The following is a 13,103-nucleotide window of genomic DNA, read 5'->3' on the forward strand; positions in this document are numbered from 1 at the left end:
GCCATGATCAACAGACATATAAAGCCCCAAAACACTTGACACATCACCAGAAGCCGTGGTCGTGTGCATGCAGTGCATGGCACCGGCTTCGGTAGGTGGCCAGGTCAAGGCCACCGGTGGCAATCGTGGCCCAGGTTGATTTTCCTCGACGAAGGGGGCATATTTCAGGGCTCAATTGTTGTGTTTGGAAGTGATAGGGGGGGAGGCGATCTAAAAGCGGTGCCACTCTATTTAAAACGAAGCTTCGTTGGTCGCGGAGCACAGAATTACTCATTTTTTTTGTGCAGATCCAAGGCAATGCGCTTTTCGCATTGATTACAGCGTCAGACAGCTGGGATGCTCGCGGAAGAGTGCCTAGGCATGAAGGATGTTCCCGGATGACTTTTTTCTGCCGTTTGGTTGCTTTTTCGTTTGTTGTTAACTTCTGGGTGCCATGATCAACAGACATATAAAGCCCCAAAACACTTGACACATCACCAGAAGCCGTGGTCGTGTGCATGCAGTGCATGGCACCGGCTTCGGTAGGTGGCCAGGTCAAGGCCACCGGTGGCAATCGTGGCCCAGGTTGATTTTCCTCGACGAAGGGGGCATATTTCAGGGCTCAATTGTTGTGTTTGGAAGTGATAGGGGGGGAGGCGATCTAAAAGCGGTGCCACTCTATTTAAAACGAAGCTTCGTTGGTCGCGGAGCACAGAATTACTCATTTTTTTTGTGCAGATCCAAGGCAATGCGCTTTTCGCATTGATTACAGCGTCAGACAGCTGGGATGCTCGCGGAAGAGTGCCTAGGCATGAAGGATGTTCCCGGATGACTTTTTTCTGCCGTTTGGTTGCTTTTTCGTTTGTTGTTAACTTCTGGGTGCCATGATCAACAGACATATAAAGCCCCAAAACACTTGACACATCACCAGAAGCCGTGGTCGTGTGCATGCAGTGCATGGCACCGGCTTCGGTAGGTGGCCAGGTCAAGGCCACCGGTGGCAATCGTGGCCCAGGTTGATTTTCCTCGACGAAGGGGGCATATTTCAGGGCTCAATTGTTGTGTTTGGAAGTCATAGGGGGGGAGGCGATCTAAAAGCGGTGCCACTCTATTTAAAACGAAGCTTCGTTGGTCGCGGAGCACAGAATTACTCATTTTTTTGTGCAGATCCAAGGCAATGCGCTTTTCGCATTGATTACAGCGTCAGACAGCTGGGATGCTCGCGGAAGAGTGCCTAGGCATGAAGGATGTTCCCGGATGACTTTTTTCTGCCGTTTGGTTGCTTTTTCGTTTGTTGTTAACTTCTGGGTGCCATGATCAACAGACATATAAAGCCCCAAAACACTTCACACATCACCAGAAGCCGTGGTCGTGTGCATTCAGTGCATGGCACCGGCTTCGGTAGGTGGCCAGGTCAAGGCCACCGGTGGCAATCGTGGCCCAGGTTGATTTTCCTCGACGAAGGGGGCATATTTCAGGGCTCAATTGTTGTGTTTGGAAGTCATAGGGGGGGAGGCGATCTAAAAGCGGTGCCACTCTATTTAAAACGAAGCTTCGTTGGTCGCGGAGCACAGAATTACTCATTTTTTTTGTGCAGATCCAAGGCAATGCGCTTTTCGCATTGATTACAGCGTCAGACAGCTGGGATGCTCGCGGAAGAGTGCCTAGGCATGAAGGATGTTCCCGGATGACTTTTTTCTGCCGTTTGGTTGCTTTTTCGTTTGTTGTTAACTTCTGGGTGCCATGATCAACAGACATATAAAGCCCCAAAACACTTGACACATCACCAGAAGCCGTGGTCGTGTGCATGCAGTGCATGGCACCGGCTTCGGTAGGTGGCCAGGTCAAGGCCACCGGTGGCAATCGTGGCCCAGGTTGATTTGCCTCGACGAAGGGGGCATATTTCAGGGCTCAATTGTTGTGTTTGGAAGTATAGGGGGGGAGGCGATCTAAAAGCGGTGCCACTCTATTTAAACGAAGCTTCGTTGGTCGCGGAGCACAGAATTACTCATTTTTTTGTGCAGATCCAAGGCAATGCGCTTTTCGCATTGATTACAGCGTCAGACAGCTGGGATGCTCGCGGAAGAGTGCCTAGGCATGAAGGATGTTCCCGGATGACTTTTTTCTGCCGTTTGGTTGCTTTTTCGTTTGTTGTTAACTTCTGGGTGCCATGATCAACAGACATATAAAGCCCCAAAACACTTCACACATCACCAGAAGCCGTGGTCGTGTGCATTCAGTGCATGGCACCGGCTTCGGTAGGTGGCCAGGTCAAGGCCACCGGTGGCAATCGTGGCCCAGGTTGATTTGCCTCGACGAAGGGGGCATATTTCAGGGCTCAATTGTTGTGTTTGGAAGTGATAGGGGGGGAGGCGATCTAAAAGCGGTGCCACTCTATTTAAACGAAGCTTCGTTGGTCGCAGAGCACAGAATTACTCATTTTTTTGTGCAAATCCAAGGCAATTCGCTTTTCGCATTGATTACAGCGTCAGACAGCTGGGATGCTCGCGGAAGAGTGCCTAGGCAAGAAGGATGTTCCCGGATGACTTTTTTCTGCCATTTGGTTGCTTTTTCGTTTGTTGTTAACTTCTGGGTGCCATGATCAACAGACATATAAAGCCCCAAAACACTTGACACACCACCAGAAGCCGTGGTCGTGTGCATGTAGTGCATGGAACCGGCTTTGGTAGGTGGCCAGGTCAAGGCCACCGGTGGCAATCGTGGCCCAGGTTGATTTTCCTCGACGAAGGGGGCATATTTCAGGGCTCAATTGTTGTGTTTGGAAGTCATAGGGGGGGAGGCGATCTAAAAGCGGTGCCACTCTATTTAAAACGAAGCTTCGTTGGTCGCGGAGCACAGAATTACTCATTTTTTTTGTGCAGATCCAAGGCACTGCGCTTTTCGCATTGATTACAGCGTCAGACAGCTGGGATGCTCGCGGAAGAGTGCCTAGGCATGAAGGATGTTCCCGGATGACTTTTTTCTGCCGTTTGGTTGCTTTTTCGTTTGTTGTTAACTTCTGGGTGCCATGATCAACAGACATATAAAGCCCCAAAACACTTGACACATCACCAGAAGCCGTGGTCGTGTGCATGCAGTGCATGGCACCGGCTTCGGTAGGTGGCCAGGTCAAGGCCACCGGTGGCAATCGTGGCCCAGGTTGATTTTCCTCGACGAAGGGGGCATATTTCAGGGCTCAATTGTTGTGTTTGGAAGTCATAGGGGGGGAGGCGATCTAAAAGCGGTGCCACTCTATTTAAAACGAAGCTTCGTTGGTCGCGGAGCACAGAATTACTCATTTTTTTGTGCAGATCCAAGGCAATGCGCTTGCTCTTTTGTTTGTTCTTACCTTCTGGGTGCCATGATCAACAGACATATAAAGCCCCAAAACACTTCACACATCACCAGAAGCCGTGGTCGTGTGCATTCAGTGCATGGCACCGGCTTCGGTAGGTGGCTAGGTCAAGGCCACCGGTGGCAATCGTGGCCCAGGTTGATTTGCCTCGACGAAGGGGGCATATTTCAGGGCTCAATTGTTGTGTTTGGAAGTGATAGGGGGGGAGGCGATCTAAAAGCGGTGCCACTCTATTTAAAACGAAGCTTCCTTGGTCGCGGAGCACAGAATTACTCATTTTTTTGTGCAGATCCAAGGCAATGCGCTTGCTCTTTTGTTTGTTCTTACCTTCTGGGTGCCATGATCAACAGACATATAAAGCCCCAAAACACTTGACACATCACAAGAAGCCATGGTCGTGTGCATGCAGTGCATGGCACCGGCTTTGGTAGGTGGCCAGGTCAAGGCCACCGGTGGCAATCGTGGCCCAGGTTGATTTTCCTCGACGAAGGGGGCATATTTGAGGGCTCAATTGTTGTGTTTGGAAGTCATAGGGGGGGAGGCGATCTAAAAGCGGTGCCACTCTATTTAAAACGAAGCTTCGTTGGTCGCGGAGCACAGAATTACTCATTTTTTTTGTGCAGATCCAAGGCAATGCGCTTTTCGCATTGATTACAGCGTCAGACAGCTGGGATGCTCGCGGAAGAGTGCCTAGGCATGAAGGATGTTCCCGGATGACTTTTTTCTGCCGTTTGGTTGCTTTTTCGTTTGTTGTTAACTTCTGGGTGCCATGATCAACAGACATATAAAGCCCCAAAACACTTGACACATCACCAGAAGCCGTGGTCGTGTGCATGCAGTGCATGGCACCGGCTTCGGTAGGTGGCCAGGTCAAGGCCACCGGTGGCAATCGTGGCCCAGGTTGATTTTCCTCGACGAAGGGGGCATATTTCAGGGCTCAATTGTTGTGTTTGGAAGTCATAGGGGGGGAGGCGATCTAAAAGCGGTGCCACTCTATTTAAAACGAAGCTTCGTTGGTCGCGGAGCACAGAATTACTCATTTTTTTGTGCAGATCCAAGGCAATGCGCTTGCTCTTTTGTTTGTTCTTACCTTCTGGGTGCCATGATCAACAGACATATAAAGCCCCAAAACACTTCACACATCACCAGAAGCCGTGGTCGTGTGCATTCAGTGCATGGCACCGGCTTCGGTAGGTGGCCAGGTCAAGGCCACCGGTGGCAATCGTGGCCCAGGTTGATTTGCCTCGACGAAGGGGGCATATTTCAGGGCTCAATTGTTGTGTTTGGAAGTGATAGGGGGGGAGGCGATCTAAAAGCGGTGCCACTCTATTTAAAACGAAGCTTCGTTGGTCGCGGAGCACAGAATTAATCGTTTTTTTGTGCAGATCCAAGGCAATGCGCTCTTCGCATTGATTACAGCGTGAGACAGCTGGGATGCTCGCGGAAGAGTGCCTAGGCATGAAGGATGTTCCCGGATGACTTTTTTCTGCCATTTGGTTGCTTTTTCGTTTGTTGTTAACTTCTGGGTGCCATGATCAACAGACATATAAAGCCCCAAAACACTTGACACATCACCAGAAGCCGTGGTCGTGTGCATGCAGTGCATGGCACCGGCTTCGGTAGGTGGCCAGGTCAAGGTCACCGGTGGCAATCGTGGCCCAGGTTGATTTTCCTCGACGAAGGGGGCATATTTCAGGGCTCAATTGTTGTGTTTGGAAGTCATAGGGGGGGAGGCGATCTAAAAGCAGTGCCACTCTATTTAAAACGAAGCTTCGTTGGTCGCGGAGCACAGAATTACTCATTTTTTTGTGCAGATCCAAGGCAATGCGCTTGCTCTTTTGTTTGTTGTTAACTTCTGGGTGCCATGATCAACAGACATATAAAGCCCCAAAACACTTCACACATCACCAGAAGCCGTGGTCGTGTGCATTCAGTGCATGGCACCGGCTTCGGTAGGTGGCCAGTTCAAGGCCACCGGTGGCAATTGTGGCCCAGGTTGATTTGCCTCGACGAAGGGGGCATATTTCAGGGCTCAATTGTTGTGTTTGGAAGTGATAGGGGGGGAGGCGATCTAAAAGCGGTGCCACTCTATTTAAAACGAAGCTTCGTTGGTCGCGGAGCACAGAATTACTCATTTTTTTGTGCAGATCCAAGGCAATGCGCTTGCTCTTTTGTTTGTTCTTACCTTCTGGGTGCCATGATCAACAGACATATAAAGCCCCAAAACACTTGACACATCACCAGAAGCCATGGTCGTGTGCATGCAGTGCATGGCACCGGCTTTGGTAGGTGGCCAGGTCAAGGCCACCGGTGGCAATCGTGGCCCAGGTTGATTTTCCTCGACGAAGGGGGCATATTTGAGGGCTCAATTGTTGTGTTTGGAAGTCATAGGGGGGGAGGCGATCTAAAAGCGGTGCCACTCTATTTAAAACGAAGCTTCGTTGGTCGCGGAGCACAGAATTACTCATTTTTTTGTGCAGATCCAAGGCAATGCGCTTTTCGCATTGATTGCAGCGTCAGACAGCTGGGATGCTCGCGGAAGAGTGCCTAGGTATGAAGGATGTTCCCGGATGACTTTTTTCTGCCGTTTGGTTGCTTTTTCGTTTGTTGTTAACTTCTGGGTGCCATGATCAACAGACATATAAAGCCCCAAAACACTTCACACATCACCAGAAGCCGTGGTCGTGTGCATGCAGTGCATGGCACCGGCTTCGGTAGGTGGCCAGGTCAAGGCCACCGGTGGCAATCGTGACCCAGGTTGATTTGCCTCGACGAAGGGGGCATATTTCAGGGCTCAATTGTTGTGTTTGCAAGAAATAGGGGGGGAGGCGATCTAAAAGTGGTACCACTGTATTTAAAACGAAGCTTCGTTGGTCGCAGAGCACAGAATTACTCATTTTTTTTTGTGCAGATCCAAGGCAATGCGCTTTTCGCATTGATTACAGCGTGAGACAGCTGGGATGCTCGCGGAAGAGTGCCTAGGCAAGAAGGATGTTCCCGGATGACTTTTTTCTGCCGTTTGGTTGCTTTTTCGTTTGTTGTTAACTTCTGGGTGCCATGATCAACAGACATATAAAGCCCCAAACACTTCACACATCACCAGAAGCCGTGGTCGTGTGCATGCAGTGCATGGCACCCGCTTCGGTAGGTGGCCAGGTGAAGGCCACCGGTGGCAATCGTGGCCCAGGTTGATTTGCCTCGACAAAGGGGTCATATTTCAGGGCTCAATTGTTGTGTTTGGAAGTGATAGGGGGGAGGCAATCTAAAAGCGGTGCCACTCTATTTGAAACGAAGCTTCGTTGGTCGCGGAGCACAGAATTAATCATTTTTTTTGTGCACATCCAAGGCAATGCGCTTGCTCTTTTGTTTGTTCTTACCTTCTGGGTGCCATGATCAACAGACATATAAAGCCCCAAAACACTTCACACATCACCAGAAGCCGTGGTCGTGTGCATTCAGTGCATGGCACCGGCTTCGGGAGGTGGCCAGGTGAAGGCCACCGGTGGCAATCGTGGCCGAGGTTGATTTGCCTCGACGAAGGGGGCATATTTCAGGGCTCAATTGTTGTGTTTGGAAGTGATAGGGGGGGAGGCGATCTAAAAGCGGTGCCACTCTATTTAAAACGAAGCTTCGTTGGTCGCAGAGCACAGAATTACTCATTTTTTTTGTGCAGATACAAGGCAATGCGCTTTTCGCATTGATTACAGCGTGAGACAGCTGGGATGCTCGCGGAAGAGTGCCTAGGCAAGAAGGATGTTCCCGGTTGACTTTTTTCTGCCATTTGGTTGCTTTTTCGTTTGTTGTTAACTTCTGGGTGCCATGATCAACAGACATATAAAGCCCCAAAACACTTGACACATCACCAGAAGCCGTGGTCGTGTGCATGCAGTGCATGGCACCGGCTTCGGTAGGTGGCCAGGTCAAGGCCACCGGTGGCAATCGTGGCCCAGGTTGATTTGCCTCGACGCAGGGGGCATATTTCTGGGCTCAATTGTTGTGTTTGGAAGAGATAGGGGGGGAGGCGATCTAAAAGCGGTGCCACTCTATTTAAAACGAAGCTTCGTTGGTCGCAGAGCACAGAATTACTCATTTTTTTGTGCAGATCCAAGGCAATGCGCTTTTCGCATTGATTACAGCGTGAGACAGCTGGGATGCTCGCGGAAGAGTGCCTAGGCAAGAAGGATGTTCCCGGATGACTTTTTTCTGCCATTTGGTTGCTTTTTCGTTTGTTCTTACCTTCTGGGTGCCATGATCAACAGACATATAAAGCCCCAAAACACTTGACACATCACCAGAAGCCGTGGTCGTGTGCATGCAGTGCATGGCACCGGCTTCGGTAGGTGGCCAGGCTTGCATGGCAAATCCCCATGCACGAAGACGATAAAGAAAAAACGGCGTTCGCAACCCCCGATGGACTGTACGAGTTCAACGTAATGCCTTTCGGGCTCTGCAACGCGCCTGCGACTTTTGAGCGCATGATTGACACCGTGTTGCGTGGCCTGAAGTGGAAGACCTGCCTGTGTTATCTGGACGACATTGTCATTTTTTAATCCACATTTAATCAGCACCTACAACGCTTAGATGAAGTTTGGACGTGCCTCGCCCGCGCTGGTCTTCAGCTGAACACCAAGAAATGCCGTTTCGCCAGCAAGGCCATTAAGATCCTGGGTCATGTCGTGAGCAGGGATGGCATTCAGACGGACCCTGACAAGACTGCTGCAGTTCCTCGCTTTCCTCGTCCTGACAGACCCAAAGACTTGCGCAGTTTCCTTGGCCTCGCCTCTTATTTCCGTCGCTTTATCCAGAACTTTGCCTCCATCGCAGCTCCATTACACAAGCTACTAGCTTCCGGTGTACCCTTTCTGTGGTCCCAGGAATGCGAATTGGCGTTTGCACGCTTGAAGGACGCCCTCACCTCTGCACCTGTGCTTTGCCATTTTGATGAGGCCGCACCGACTCTCCTACACACAGACGCTAGCGGCCGCGGTATAGGTGCTGTTCTTCTGCAACGCGACAACTCTTCGCGAGAGAGAGTCATTGCATACGCCAGCCGTGTACTCAGCGCGTCCGAAAAGAACTATACGATCACTGAGCAAGAGTGCCTGGCTATTGTTTGGTCGATACAGAAGTTTCGCCCTTATCTCCACGGCCGCCATTTCACCATCGTTTGGGACCACCACGCTTTATGCTGGCTTTCCACGCTCAAGAACTTGTCTGGACGCCTGGGTCGCTGGATTTTACGCCTCCAAGAGTATGATTTCGAAATAATGTACAAGTCCGGGAAGAAACACCAAGACGCCGACGCTCTTTCTCGCTGCCCGCTTCCTACGGCCCCGCTCGACGCCTCTGCAATCGCTCCGCACGTCACCAGCTCGACCGACACTGCTACGGTTTCCTCCCTGGCCTCTATGTACCAACTGCCTTTCGACGATAATCAGCCACTCGCCTCTCGTCAGCTGGCTGAACCGTACTGTCAACGCTTCATTGATCACCTCTCTGGGGCTTTTCGTCCACCTAACGCGCGCCTCCTTCGCCAGCTCGCGCACTTTAAGCTGGACGATGGCGTGCTGAATCGCCGTATTTACCATCCTGACGGGCAACGCTGGGTGCCAGTTCTACCACGCTCTCTCCGACTTCGTGTCCCCAACGCCTTTCACGATGATTTGACAGCTGGCCACCTTGGGTTCCATAAAACCTATGACCGCATTCGAAGTCGTTTCTATTGGCCTGGCCTTTCTGCTAGCGTCGCCAGATACGTCGGTTCCTGCTCTCCCTGCCAGCGTCGCAAGCTCCCAACATCTGCTCCTGTCGGCCAATTACAGCCGCTTCCGTGCCCTGCAGCCCCGTTCGAGGTTGTTGGGATCGACCTTTACGGGCCCCTTCCGGTCACTACTGCTGGCAATCGATGGATAGTGACTGCCGTCGACCATCTGACGCGCTACGCTGAGACAGCTTCTGTGCTTACTGGCTCTGCTTCGGAAGTTGCTCACTTCGTTCTTGAAGCCATTATTCTACGCCATGGTTCTCCTCGTGTACTGCTCAGTGACCGTGGAAAGGCGTTCCTTTCCCAACTGCTAAACGAAGTTCTTCAAGCCTCTGGCACAGCCCACAAGACAGCTTCTAGCTATCACCCCCAGACTAACGGCCTGACCGAGCGGTTTCATCGCACCCTTGCCGACAAGATCGCCGCTTATATTCAACCAGACCACAAAAACTGGGATGTTCTTTTACCATTCGTCACTTTCGCCTATAACACGGCCGTGCAGCGCACAACTGGCTACTCGCCATTTTACCTCGTTTATGGACGCTCCCCTACTTTCTTTCTGGACGTTTCATTCTTCAACTCCAAGGCTAATACATCTCTATCATCGTGCGAAGAGTACATTTCCCGACTCGACCACTGTCGCCAGCTTGCTCGCCTGAACACAGAGGCCAGACAACAAGACCGGAAAAATATTTACGACGAATGCCATCGCGTTGTATCTTTTCGACCTGGTGACGAGGTCCTGCTCCTGAGTCTGTTCGCACCCCTGATGTATGCGAGACATTCCAGCCACGGTTCATCGGGCCGTACATAGTCCTTGGACAGACTTCGCCTGTCAACTATCGCGTCACTCCTCTTGACGCCCCCACAGACCGCCGTTACCGCAATACCGAGGTTGTCCACGTCTCCCACATGAAGCCCTTCACGCGGCGTGCCTCGACACCTTGACGGCCGGCCAGGATGGCCGCTTTCACGTCGGGGGGAAATTAGTGTGGGCGTTTATTACGCACATCTTCCTCATCTGTATGTTATCATCATCATCCTCGGACTTTTACCTATCCTCCTCTTCGCCTGTATATGTCATCATCATCATCGCCTGTGTGCTGCGCTGGTTCGCTGACGAGCTCCCGGGCCTAATAAACGTCGTTCCAACCGAGACGTCACAGTACTTTCAGATTAAGGGAGAAATCCACATTTCCGGTGCCGCTTTTATCAGTACAAAGAAACAATTTGCTGTACGTCAATTTCTCAAAACGGGAGCCCCCCCAAAATATGACAAACAGTCCGTAACCTTCGCAACGGATGTTGCCATCCATAAAACTACTTGCGCTGCATACCATATGCTGGGAAAGAACACTGTGTTGCAAACGAGACTTTTGCTTATAAATGCCAAATTCCGATCACGCCATGCGGCCATTGTGGCTCCGAAATTACTTAAACTTCCAACATTTTGACCTGAAACCAAGTGAAGTTTCCGCAGCGACACTCCTAAGTGCTTATAGACTGACACGCTCCAGGGTGTACCCAGAAACACCTCTCGAGTGGTACTCTCGAGCCAGGCGCCCTTGGATTTCGAAAAGTTGACACTTTCTCCGAACACATGACAAAAAAACCTGCAAGTGGTTAAGAATATCGCGGATCTGAGCAGCTGATAAACAGATTACAGTAAGTTCATCAACGTAAGCCGATACCTTTTTCTGTGGCCCTGCAATTGCAATTGGTCGTATGCTGCTATCGCTTAGAAGAAGCTTCCAGATTGGTTCCAGATAAAGTGCGGACCGAACTGGGGACGTGGTCAATGCATGTCGAACTTAAGGGCACACCGTAATTGCTGCACTGACAGAGCCATTGGCAGAGCACTGACAGAGACAGGTTATGTGCTAATATCGTAAACTTGGCGATGAGGTGTCTAATGCCAACATGTTATAAAAGCGTGAACAAAAATCGCTTAACCTTGCACTCGGCCGCGCAATGCTTAAAACAGCGAAGCTGGGCGATCGTAGCCCAGCATTTTCCGGATGTGCGTGCGTACTTTTTATCCTATTACTCCTATTATTAACATATGGTTCGCATAAATGCATGTTCTGCAAGCGTGGCCGTGAAAAAAAAGCGGTTGTACGGCCTAGCGGTTCCGACGCTCGCTTTGGGACCGGGGGTACGCGGGTTCGAATCCCGCCTCGGCAAGAGAGTTCATTTTATTTTCATTCTTAGTAGTTTCTTGATACGCACCACAAATTACGGCTGACTTGAAAAGCTTCGCTGCTAAAATGCATAGGAAACACAGTCAAACGTCCTGCTGAGACCTTCCTACAGGACCGCTAGTGCATGTTATGTCATCTCAACTGCGTCACGCACTGTGCACATTGTATCAAGTCCAGTCACGGTAGTTCTTTTTCTTACTATACAATTGACGATGTCATGTCAAATGATTGAGCCACAGTTGCAATCTCGAGGCCAGAATTCTGGCTTAAATATTATATTCCCTGGTGAGCCGGCCTATATGTCGGAGGAGTCAAGGCTACGAATTCCTTCATTGGAGATTTTTTTTTTTTGCATTAACGCTGTCAAAGCTTGCCGCATGCACGAAGGCAGCAACCCTCTCTTGAGCATGTCGCTAAACACTTCGCACAGCACAACGTACAACATGCCACCAAAGTTCATGTAAAATAGTGGTCCGATTACGTTCACAAAAGGTTAGTTTCCACTACACAAGTCGCAAATTGGTCTTCTGACTTCATCTTCAGTAATTTGTTCGTTGATAGTGTTAAGTGCACTTGATCAGGTGCACTTAAGTGCACTTTTAGCATACTAGCAACCTTTCGGTGAAGCTCTTCGTTATCATTGATATTGCCTTAAAGAGCTCTCGAAACCCTTCCAACAGGAACTTTACGCTAAACAGCCACAGTTGTTTCGTCTTTGCAGTAAGCTGGGATCAAGTTACACATCGCTCGAGAACGCGCTTTTCTTGAGAATATTAACAACACAGTGTTAAGCGCCCCGTGTAGCAGAAAATCCGGTGTCGGCATCGACGGCGTTGTACGTTAGGGCGAAACCATCCGAAACCATGCAGGCCCTGCGCGTGGCGCATAGGCGTTACTCAACCAATTGCATGTGTCAAAGTAAAATGCGTCAGAAAATTCCTAAAGCACGACACACACACAACCTACAGACATGATAGCGTAAGAATGTAATTTGACTATACGAGAAAGAAGAAGAACGTAAACTTTATTATCAAATCGATGAGATTTGACTCCGGCATATTTTTATTGGGTCTGGGCACCCGCCGCGGACGCGGTTCCGAGACCTTGTCTCGAAGCGGCTTCCTCGGCTCGCTGGACGGCCCAGAGCTGTACTTTCAGGTTCGAGCTGAGCAGTGCGGTCTTCCAACGTGAGCGGAGGCTGGCGGTGGAAGAGACGGAGGTGTCGACACTGCCCGAATTGTTTGTTACGTCCTGACATTCCCATAACATGTGATTAAGTGTGGCAACCTCGCCACAGGATGTGCATCTGTTTGTTGTGTACATGTCTGCATACATGGCGTGCATGAGTCTTGGGTTTATGTAAGAATCAGTTTGTAATTGCCTGTAGTGTACTGCTTGCGCCCTGTCTAACCTAGCGTGAGGGAATGGGTATACGCGTCTCTGTAACTGGTAGTGTGTCGTGATGTCGTGGAACCTGGTCAAACGATCCTCCCACGCCCAGACGTTTGCAGTACCCCGCGGGGGCTGTTCCTACAATGATGCTCGGTGAGTGAGGCTTCGAGCAACGCGGTGAGCCGCTTCGTTGGGGGTGCTCAGTCCAGTGTGTGCCGGGATCCTAAGCAAGTGCCGTCGGTTATCGACGTCGGCCTCTACCTGGTGTATGGGATGTCGCTTGAGTATGTCATACGCCTCTTGCGATATGCGCCCATTTGAAAAATTGCGAATTGCTGTTTGCGAATCGCAGATCACGTATGTATACGAGAAAACATTTTTCTAATACGCAGAAAATTAAACACAAGCCATT

General features: G+C 50.4%; 1 long non-coding RNA gene across 2 annotated transcripts in view; it reads right to left on the reverse strand.

The window, feature by feature from the left end:
• The window catches only part of LOC125943061 (uncharacterized), a 195,303-nt gene that overhangs the window by 101,833 nt on the left and 80,367 nt on the right, over positions 1–13,103 (reverse strand). The window lies entirely within an intron of this gene.

This window comes from Dermacentor silvarum, chromosome 2 (genome assembly GCF_013339745.2).
Source record: "Dermacentor silvarum isolate Dsil-2018 chromosome 2, BIME_Dsil_1.4, whole genome shotgun sequence".
Lineage (NCBI taxonomy): Eukaryota > Metazoa > Arthropoda > Arachnida > Ixodida > Ixodidae > Dermacentor > Dermacentor silvarum.